Genomic DNA, 10,618 nt, shown 5'->3' with positions numbered 1-10,618 from the left:
AATTTTAGTTCGTATGATCAAACCTGGTAATCTGTCATCCTTGCCGTGAGATTTCGCTGTACTAAACTTGCTCTTACTTTCGTGAGTTTAATATCACCATGAAGAATGGTATGTATTCGGCGTATTGGTGCTAACCAATGGTAACGTTTGTCTTCTCTGCTAATAATTCGGACTTTATTCGGGCACCGCAGTACAAATTTTTCAACTATTTTCTTTGATAGCCATTGTAACGCAACTTCCTGGGGGAGGGGTACCTTCAATACTCACTCAGCCTCTTTTAAATTCACTTGACTACTTTTAAATTGTAGGTAGTCAATTTAGAGATTTGTGAAGGTGTAATATTGTAGTAAATAGCCTCTATTTCTTCGTAAATATTTTTTATTTCTTTTCCTTGTTTTGTAAGATATTTAATCACAGTACGTCGTTCGATTTTCTGCAATTTTATCGCATCACCAGATTTTCTTTTGCCGAGGATTACTAGATCACTTAGGCCATAATTATGTAAAATGTTGCTTTCATACTGTCAAGTAATGTAAATGTTTATTGCAATTGTTAAATTAACCACCTAGCTAGGAAACCACCCGGATGCCGAGTGTAGATACATTGAACGCCCCCCGTATACTCTATACTATTAATTCATCCTTTCGTGTCTATAGCATCGCTCAGATTATTCATAGCGTTTGCTTATTCTATTTCTGCTTATTCTACCTTCTCGTTCTGATTCTCGTTGTGCTGATTCACTCAACACCAGTAATGAAATAATTTGTATGCAGCAACAAATATTATTTCAGCTTAGCCAAATGTATTGCATAGAGATATATACTAATACATACATATATTTTATTCAGCCACGCAGTTCTTCTTCTATTTCTTCTTAATTTGCACAGCAGCACCTTAACGATTTCAGTCGAGTTTAATAAAACTCTGCCGCTAATTAGAAAGGCCAATGATGTCTAGAAAAAGTCTGACTTAAGGAAACGAGGCAGCTTTCAGACTTGTTTTAAGTTTTCGTTTTCACAAGCTGAGGAGACAACTCGAACTGCAACTAACTGCAGTTGAACTAATCCCAACTCCTGCAGAGGAACTCTCTTTTATCTGGTAAACACTCGTTGAACGAAGGAAACGGAACACGCTGGTACTCTTTAAAAAATAAATATACGCCTTTTTGTGGAAATACTAACGTGGCACTGAACTATTGGATAACTAGAGGCCTGCCTAGGTGACTCACAAAACGATTCTGTACAGATGCGGAAGAGTTCATTCAGCATTTCCTGTGCGAATGCCCTATATTTCGAAAATTGCCTAAGAGTTTTGGTAATATTTAATAGTTAAAGCACCGGCTCGCTAGAGAAACTGATTGAATTTATCAAAAGATGGTAATGATTTAAGGACGCCTACGTGTAGGTCTATGAACTTTTTAGTTTGGTCTCGCAAGGGGTTTCCGTGACCACTAGATCACATAACCAAACTATAATTAAAATTTAATTATTATTATTTCCTATGGTTTCAGGAGCAACAAGGGGCCACAATAAATGTATTCCATTCAGATCTGTTCTGCAATAGTCTCTTAATATCATTCCAGGTTAAATTCACGACGCGCGTTTCCAAATCCAACAATCGTCTCTAAGTGCCCGACGGCCTTTCTCGTCTACAACTGCCTTGGCGATTCCACTTAATAGCGGCTTTTGTTTAGGGGCGGGGGCTCAATAACTACGAACTTCAAATGTAGAGAGTTTTTCTTTGATTATGTGCAATTTTGGTTTCGTCGATTCCGTTCAGACATTTGTGATGTTAAAGAGAATGTTGATAATGTCGAAAATCACAGAAATAATCGGGGTTGACCTATATGTACATATGTTAGCTAAGGATCGACTATAAAACACACAAAAATTTTACGCAAAAATAATCGATTTATTTTTTCCCAAATTAATATCAAAGGCCGCCGTAGCCGAATGGGTTGGTGCGTGACTAACATTCGGAATTCACAGAGATAATGCCGGTTCGAATCTCGGCGAAACACCAAAATTAAGAAACAAATTTTTCTAATAGCGGTCGCCCCTCGGCAGGCAATGGCAAACCTCCGAGTGTATTTCTGCCATGAAAAAGCTCCTCATAAAAATATCTGCCGTTCGGAGTCGGCTTAAAACTGTAGGTGCCTCCATTTGTGGAACAACATCAAGACGCACACCACAAATTGGAGGAGGAGGTCGGCTAAAAGGTTGGCATAAAAAATAAAATATGCACAGTGAAATCTTCTTACAACGAGCCTAGATATACGAAAAGGTCAATATAACAAAATGTTTGGGGAACTTGCCATACAAAAATGCTCCATAGATAATAACGATAAAAATCCCAATAACAGGTGCTATTTTGAATAGTCCGCTATTTCGGTAGATGCCACTTTTGAAGCTGTCATTTTTTGATAATTGACAAGTAGAAACTTCACCATTAATAAAAATGGAACGCTACACGCTTAAACAGCGCATTGAAATTATTCAAATTCACTATAAAAATGGTGAAAATTTGGCAGAGACGGTTCGTAAAACTCGAACATTTTTGGGTCATCGTGAGGCAACTTGTCGGACCGCAATACAGAAATTGGTGAAAAAATTCAAGCTGTTGGGACAAGTTAGTGATATGAGGAATAAAACCCGTGCACGTCGCTCAAGAACAGCCGAAAATATAGCTGTTGTAGCCGAACGTGTTGAAGAAAGCCCAATGTTGTTGTAAATGCTCTTGCATTCTTTCAAAAAAATATCAGGAACCGTTCATTTAAAATGCGTTGGAATGTTGGTACAACTGTTCTCTATAGTGTCGTAAAGTTTGAGCGTGATCTGTCAATTAGCTTGTTTGCGATTTTTACTATGGATAAAAATATCGTACAAAGAATTTGTCTTGAATTTTGTGTTTTGAACGGGATTTCGTGTGCCGAATCGTTGAAAATGTTGCAGAAAGCCTATGGCGAGTGGGCTTTATCAAAAACATGAAAAATTTTCCCCGATCTGGTCGCCCAGCAACGTCTTCAACGAATGAAAATTTCGACAAAGTCAAGGAAATGGTACTGGTAAACCATCACTTAAGTGGGAGGGAGGTAGGTCGTGCCCTTAGCGTGTCTCACGAATCAATTCGTAACAAAGAGCTGAATATCTTTCAAAAAATTAATCGGAGGAAGGTGTCTGAAGACATGCTTGAGCAAGTGATTTCGGACCCAACGTTAATCCAGCGCATCATAACAGCTGATGAGACATGAGTATTTGAGTTTGACATGCAAACCAGTCAAGAGGCAGCTGAATGGCACTATTCACGTGAGCCGAAACCCAAAAATCACGTCAAAGTCGGACAAAAGTAGAAGTCTTGCTACTCATTTTCTGTGATTATCATGGTATTAGGCACATGGAGTTCGTTGCAAATGGTTCTATGGTAAATAAGGAAGATTGTTTGGAAGTTATGCGACGTTTGAGAGAGAATGTGCGTAGAAAACGGCCCAATTTGAGGAAAGAAAACTCATGGATCTAGCACCATGATAATGCACCGTCTCACCAAGCTCATATTGTGCACAGTTTTTTGACCAAAAACGCGACACATATCATCGAACAACCACCGTATTTAGCCTTTTTCCTTTTCCCGAAACTTAAATTGCCTCTCCACGGACGCCGCTTTGAGTCGATAGAGGCCATTAAGAGGAATTCGCTGAAGGAGCTGAAGAAGATTTCTTCAAGTGAGTTTAAAAGGTGCTTTGATGACTGGACTAATCGTTGGCATATGTGTATTACCTCGAATGGAGCCTATTTTGGAGGTGACAAACTAAATTTTAATGATTAAACAATTATTTTGAGTTTTATTAAACAACCCCGGTACTTTTTTGACAGAATGTAAGTCCAAAATATCCACAGAACGACGTAGTAGAAAAAAGAAAACGGGTTTCACTACTGATCATTTCAAGTTAACTGTTGCCAAGAGAAATCCTTGTAAGTCTTCGAAGATCATTGCAGCTGAAGTCAAGAACGCAGTATCAGCGTGAACTGTGCAGCGTCGATGGTACAACTTGAACCTACTAGGCAGAATAGTTCGTAAAGTTCCTCTGTTGAAACAAGCAAAGTTAAGGAAGAAAAAAGTTTTGCTCAAGAACACAAGTCATGGAGTGAACTAGAGGGTGTAATATATGATACTTTGGAGCGATGAAAAAAAAAAAAATTAAAATTAAAAAATTTGGAATTTTCCGTGTGAACCAAATGTGTACGTATGGGTACAATGCGTATATATGAACTAAAAATAGTCTCTTATGTACTTTAATAGCTGAACTTGGTTAACAAGCTTCAAATTACTTAGCGAATATGCCAACATAAGCGAGTGAAACTGCCATTACGATGCAAGTGAGCAATAGAAAAACAAGCAATCTAGAAAATGGGCGCCTAAATGGAGAACTCGTAATGACAACCCAATCGATTATGAAGTAAATTTCTGCAGAAAGTACATAAAAATGCCATATAGTAGTAATTTTTCTGCAATAACAACAAAGTTGTGCATAAGCACAAAAGGGAAAGAAATGAAAGTAAAATCGCCCAGAAGTATGAGAAAAAAACACTGCATCGAGTACAAGAAAAAAGTGAAAATTCGAGCAAATTTTGTGGTAGAAAAAATCTTGTTGTTGTAGGGGTGGTGAATAAACGGCTGTGAAAAATAGGATTTCAAAGACTCCGTTGACTATAAACATATGGGTGTGTATTTTAGTGAGCTTAGCACATTTGAGCTGTAAACGCAGCCAAAACACTGATACAACGGTTTGGAAACATTTGTATGTTGGAAATGAAAAATGGCAACAGGGTGAGAAGGCGAGAGAATTCAACAAATGCGAAAAGCCACCAAATACGTTTTATTGGATAGAAGCATGCAGCTACAAACTTACATACCAACACCACACAAGCGTATTAGGCGCTTTCATATGTAGGAGGGATGGCCTAAGGTACTTAACCCCATCTCTACCCCTGTTATACTCAGTTTTTTGACATTACGGTCTCAACATCAGCTACGACATAACGTAGTTGGGCTACTAAATTTTCATTTTACCTCGCCATTTGCATGAGTGATTACAGCGATCCGAGTTGTTTGATGCCATTTTGAAAATAAAATACTAAGACCGCAAGGAGCCCACATGAGAAAACCGAACAAAGTCAAAACAGAAATTCGGCCGATGTTGAGACACTTTAGGAGAAGGTGTAGATGCGAGGTTCTAAATGAAAAGTATGGTTTATATAGGCTGGGCCATGTAAAATTTGCTTTTTGAATCGGCTATAAAAAAAACTAATATTTTTCAAACTTTTTTTTTATTTTGAAGATTGAATGGCTGCCACGACTGGCTTTACAGTAGGCCATTCGATCAACCCAATTTTTAAACACATTTTCGATTGTTTGGGCTCCAATTTCATGAATGGCAACTTCGATTTCGTGTTTTAAAGCATCAATCGTCTCTGGATGGTTCGCATAGCATTTGTCCTTAACGGCTCCCCACAAAAAATAGTCCAACGGGCTTAAATCACAGCTCCGAGGCGGCTGAGTATTCGATTTTCAAAAACGGTAGCCAAAAGTTCGAGTGTAACATTGGCAGTGTGACAAGTTGCACCGTCCTGTTGAAACCAAATGTCGTCCATGTCATCCTCTTCAACTTTTGGAAGCAAAAACTCGTTGAGCATATCACGGTAACGCTCGCCATTTACTGTTACCGCGGCTCCTCGCTCATTTTCGATAAAAATGGCCCGATGATGCCGCCAGACCAAAAACCGCACTAAACAGTGACTCGTTGTGGATTCATTTGCTTCTCGACAGTATCGTGTGGATTTTCTGAGCCTCAAATCCGACAATTTTTCTTATTTACGTAGCCACCGATGTGAAAATGAGCTTCATCAGAAAAGAAGAAGAAGTCTCACCACTTTGGAAATAGGTTTTCAATATTTCCCAATTTTTTTCAAGCGTATAGCGTTCCATTTCGTAAATGACAAACCTTTAAGTAAATTATGAACACATTTGACATGTCATTTGCAAACGCTATATGGCCCACCCTGTATCTTTTGTATTTGCCAATGTAGGGGATAAAAGTGAAATACACTTTTCACATTGCGAGCATAAAGACTTAATGTCACTGAAAAAATTTCTTTAGGTTTCTACGACCACTTTCAAATGTATGGTTCTTTCTGTGATCCCATAATCTTTAAAACAAGTTTCGTTGTTGAAGCCAACATTCGACTAGTTGATGGATTACCAGTGAGGCTGGGCGACTATTTGAATGATGTGCTATTCCATACATACTATTGTTTTTTTATTTAAATTTCTTTTCCTGTCGGTCTCATTTAATAGTTTCTTCATTTTGATTTCTTAGTTCTTAATTTGCATGCATCGAGGCGGCTTTTGTGTGTTTGACTCAGTAACATACAGTCTATGTCAGAAAAAGAGAACCGCGATTATTCATGAAGTATAAAAGATATATATTTAACATTTTTTTACATGAAAGTATGTACAAAACTATGAATCGCAATTACTCAATAAGCCGTGTAGTCTTCATCGTTGTCGAGTATAGCCTGGCATCTTCTTCATGCTTTAAACCAGCTTTTCTGAGTAGCATGTCGACAAACCGGACTAGATTTTGTGAACTTGACGCACGAGTTGCTTTAAATCATGGACTGGTCTTCAGACAAGATGCGTTTTCATAGTTTCCCACACATTTTGAATGGGGTTGGCGTCTGGGGACTGAGAGGCCAGTCCAATACTATGACGCCATTTTCTTATTTTATTGTTTCGCAATGTGTTTTTCTGAGAGCAGTGGTTTCGTTGATGTGGGAGGGTAGAATATGTTTGCCTCCTTCAGTCGACGTTCGATGGTGTTGATACTCACATCTATTCCTTTTTTAGCAAGAATTGTGCGTGCTTGGCGTACTCGCAAAGAAGGTTCCCACTTTAAATGTTGGACGATCACTTTATCCTGATTTTTTGTCGTCACTCGCTTCAAGCCGCGCTCGGAAAAGTCATCAACATTTTTGTACACCTTATATCGCTGATTCCACATCATAACAATTTTTTTTGATTTTTTCTGCAGCCACGGCGTGAGATAATTTCGGCCCTTTCGAATGCGTGTATAAAAAAACCGCCTCGAAACGCTTCCCGTACTTCTCACTTATTTTTGTTTGGTTGCGTTTACGGGCAAGTTGCGAGCGACACTAATCTGAGTTAGCACTGGCGTCGTAGCCCTTGAGTGGGACTATTACGCTGCAGCGGTTCTTTTCTTCTGACACAGACTGTAACTCATTTTTTTATGGGTTTACAAGTAGAGCGTAAAAAACCGGCTTATCACTGATTGTATTCTTCCAAGAGTAAAAGATCCGTGAACAGTTGCAGTTCGGTACTATTTGTACAAAGTTTGAAGCTTTGTGTTATGTATTTTTTCTTGTAGTATGAACTATATTTTTACAAAGAATTAAATAAGAAATAAATAAAACTTTGCAGTATGTCCCTCTACTATATATGTGAGGACGGGTGTAGGTAGGTAGGTATGTAGGTAGCAATTGTGGCTGCCTTAATTTATGCTCAGGAAAGAGGCTCACTAAGAGCCAATGGGTTCATTGTTGTTGAGGTTCGATTTCCGCTTTCTCATTCTCCTAAAAATAAAATCGTTTAATAAGTTTAATAAACTGTAAAATCGGTGTTTGGTGCATTCACTTTGTTCGTCGAAGCTGTGACAAAAGTCGTTCGCGGTGATATTTCTTGATACAAATGGAGAGAGTGGGCATATAAACTGAATAAAAAGGTCAAATCTTCTCATGCGCTATCCTTAAAGTAGGTTCCGTTGAACATCTTTCATTTGCTATTCGAAAAAGTTTATTCTCAGCCTGAGCTTACAAGGAGGAAGCAATAAAGTGTCATTACGAGTCTTTTTAAAGAAATTAAAAATGAATATAAAAACAATTGTTTTCGATATATTATAATATAATTAATAATTATTAATTCAGTCGAAAGAGCAAGCCTTCGCATTACTTAAAAAACACAGTTTCAGTCATGTGGTTGCATCGGCCAAAATCGCTTAAGCGGCTATCACGCTAATCAAGCAGAAGAAGGTTGTATAGACTGACTTCGTGGTAGCGCATCCTGTTAAGTTTTGGTTTTTTTTTGTTTTTTGCAGAATATGCAAAAGCCATATTTTGATTTTTTTAAGTATATCTTGCTTTTAATAGTTAATTCTTTACTTATAGAGAATATGCCAATATGTTCCTCCGCAACATAACTTACAAGTCTCTGCACCAGTTCATAACAGCAAAAATCTATACCAATCCTTTTAATATACTCCTTTCCTAAATTTTATAGCACCGCCTCATATTGATTATTTATTTATTTTTTTAGTTTTTAAATTAAAACTTTTCTTATCAAAATATAAATCATTCTATGAGGTGTGTTCAAAAAGTATCACGAATTTTGTGTTTTTTCAAAAGTTATTTATTTATTCATTAATATCTATTTTGTCTCCTTCAAAGTAATCCCCATGAGATTTTATTCACTTGTGCGAACATTTTTGCCAATCTTCGAAGCACCTCAAAACTCATTTTTTTTATCTTGTTCAGCCTCCTTCGATGCCGTCTTTATCTCGTCAATCGTAGCGTAGCGTCGTCCTTTCATGGGGCTCTTCAGTTTCGGGAACAGGAAAAAGTCCCAAGGGACTAGGTGCAAGGTTTGGCAGCCGCATCGCACATAGAGACAACGATGCCACTTAGACCACGAAATGGGTCCGTTGTGAACCGCGGGGGCTGAGTTACATTTCCCTCTCCATATTAAACCATCCTGAGCTTTTGACAAAGCGTAAAAGGTTGTTGATACCTAAAATGTATAGATTATCTATATTCGTTAAGAAGTAGGATTTATTTCCATTGTTTCCAACTCCTCCTCATTTCTGCAGCTACGACAGAAATCATGCGTGTAAACCCTAATCTCTTTGTATGATTTCCTATGAGACAATGTCCTGTGAGGGCCCCTACTAAGGTCCTGATTTGAAGTCTATTCAGTTTTATAATACTCTTGGACAGACGTAAATTTAGCCCTGGCCATGTTTGCCTAGCAATTTCACAGGTGTTAACGCTAATCCATCTTTGATTTGTAGACCTGATTAATGCGTCCCTAATGAGAAGCTTCCAAGTTGCGAGAGGTATCTCCATAAAATTACTTATGTCTGGCAATCAGGTACCTTCTCTTGCAAGTTGGTCTGCCCTACAGTTCCCTGGTATATCTCTGTGGCCTGGAACCCAGCACAAGATTATACGATATTGTTTGGCCATCTCATTTAGAGATTGGCGACAACGTAAGACACTCCTTGATGTTGTTTGGAATGCATCCAGGGCTCGTAGGGCAGCTTGGCTCTCTGATAGAACGCAGATATTCGTTGATGATATTCTGTTTATCTTAAGCCATTTTAAGGCTTCAGGAATAGCGTTTATTTCCGCTTGAAAAACACTACAGTGATCCGGTAGTTAAAAGGACTCACTAATAGAAAGCTGAGCCTACACCGGTATCCATTTTAGACCCGTCCGTGTAGATCTTAACGGGTGGGTTGGGTGTTGGATCTTCTTCAAACCATTCTAGTCTAGAAAGGATTTTCTTTAGGAAATTCCTTTCGAAGCAGAGAATGGGAGGGTGATAATCACAGTCACTGGGTATATCCGTGTAGGAGTCTAAGATGGTTGAATGTCCATGTGTGACAGTCTTCCATTGTGAGCTCGCTTTGAGCCTTACAGCGGAGCAGGCCGCTAAGTATTATATTTGCAGAAGAGATCTAGGGGTGACAGATGTAGTATGATATCCAAAGCCACAGCCAGCGTATTCCCCAGGGGACTAGATCTGGAGAAGACGGTGGCTGTGGCATCATTAGTGTGTTGTTTTTGGCCAAAAAGTCAAAGCACAAGCAACGATGTGTGGACAGGGGCGTTATCGTGATGCAAGAGCCAATTTTTGTTCTTCCACAAATCCGGGCGTTTCTGGCGGATTGCTTCGCGCAAATTGAACATAACGTGCAAGTAATATTCATTATTGCCCATTTTCCCCTGTGGCAAGAACTAATGATGCACAACGCCCCTGAAATCGAAGAAAACGGTAAGCTAAACTTTTACATTCGACCGAACTTGGCGCGCTTTTTTCGGTCTTGGTTAGTGCGGCAGGTTCCATTGAGATGATTGAGCTTTGGTTTCCACGTCATAACCATAAACCCACGATTCGTCACCAGTTATGACCTTCTGGAGCAAATTTGGGTCGTCGCGGGCAGAGTCCAACATCTCATTAGCAATGTTCATGCGATGCTGCTTTTAGTCGAAATTGAGCAGTTTTGGTACGAGTTTTGCGGCGACCCGTCTCATGCCAAAATCATTGAAAAAAATAGGATGGCACGAGCCAATCGATATGTCTAGGTCCTTTGCAACTTCTCTAACGATGATTCGACGGTTGACCAATACCATTTTCTTCACTTCATCAATTTTTTCGTCTGTTGTTGAAGTGCTCGGGCGTCCGGCACGCTTTTCGTCGTTCACATCTTTTCGGCCTTCTGAGAACATTTTGTACCACCGATAAACGTTGGTTTAGTCCAAAGTAGCTT

The sequence above is a fragment of the Anastrepha ludens genome, chromosome 2 (assembly GCF_028408465.1).
Source record: "Anastrepha ludens isolate Willacy chromosome 2, idAnaLude1.1, whole genome shotgun sequence".
Lineage (NCBI taxonomy): Eukaryota > Metazoa > Arthropoda > Insecta > Diptera > Tephritidae > Anastrepha > Anastrepha ludens.
This window is presented reverse-complemented; position numbering follows the sequence as displayed.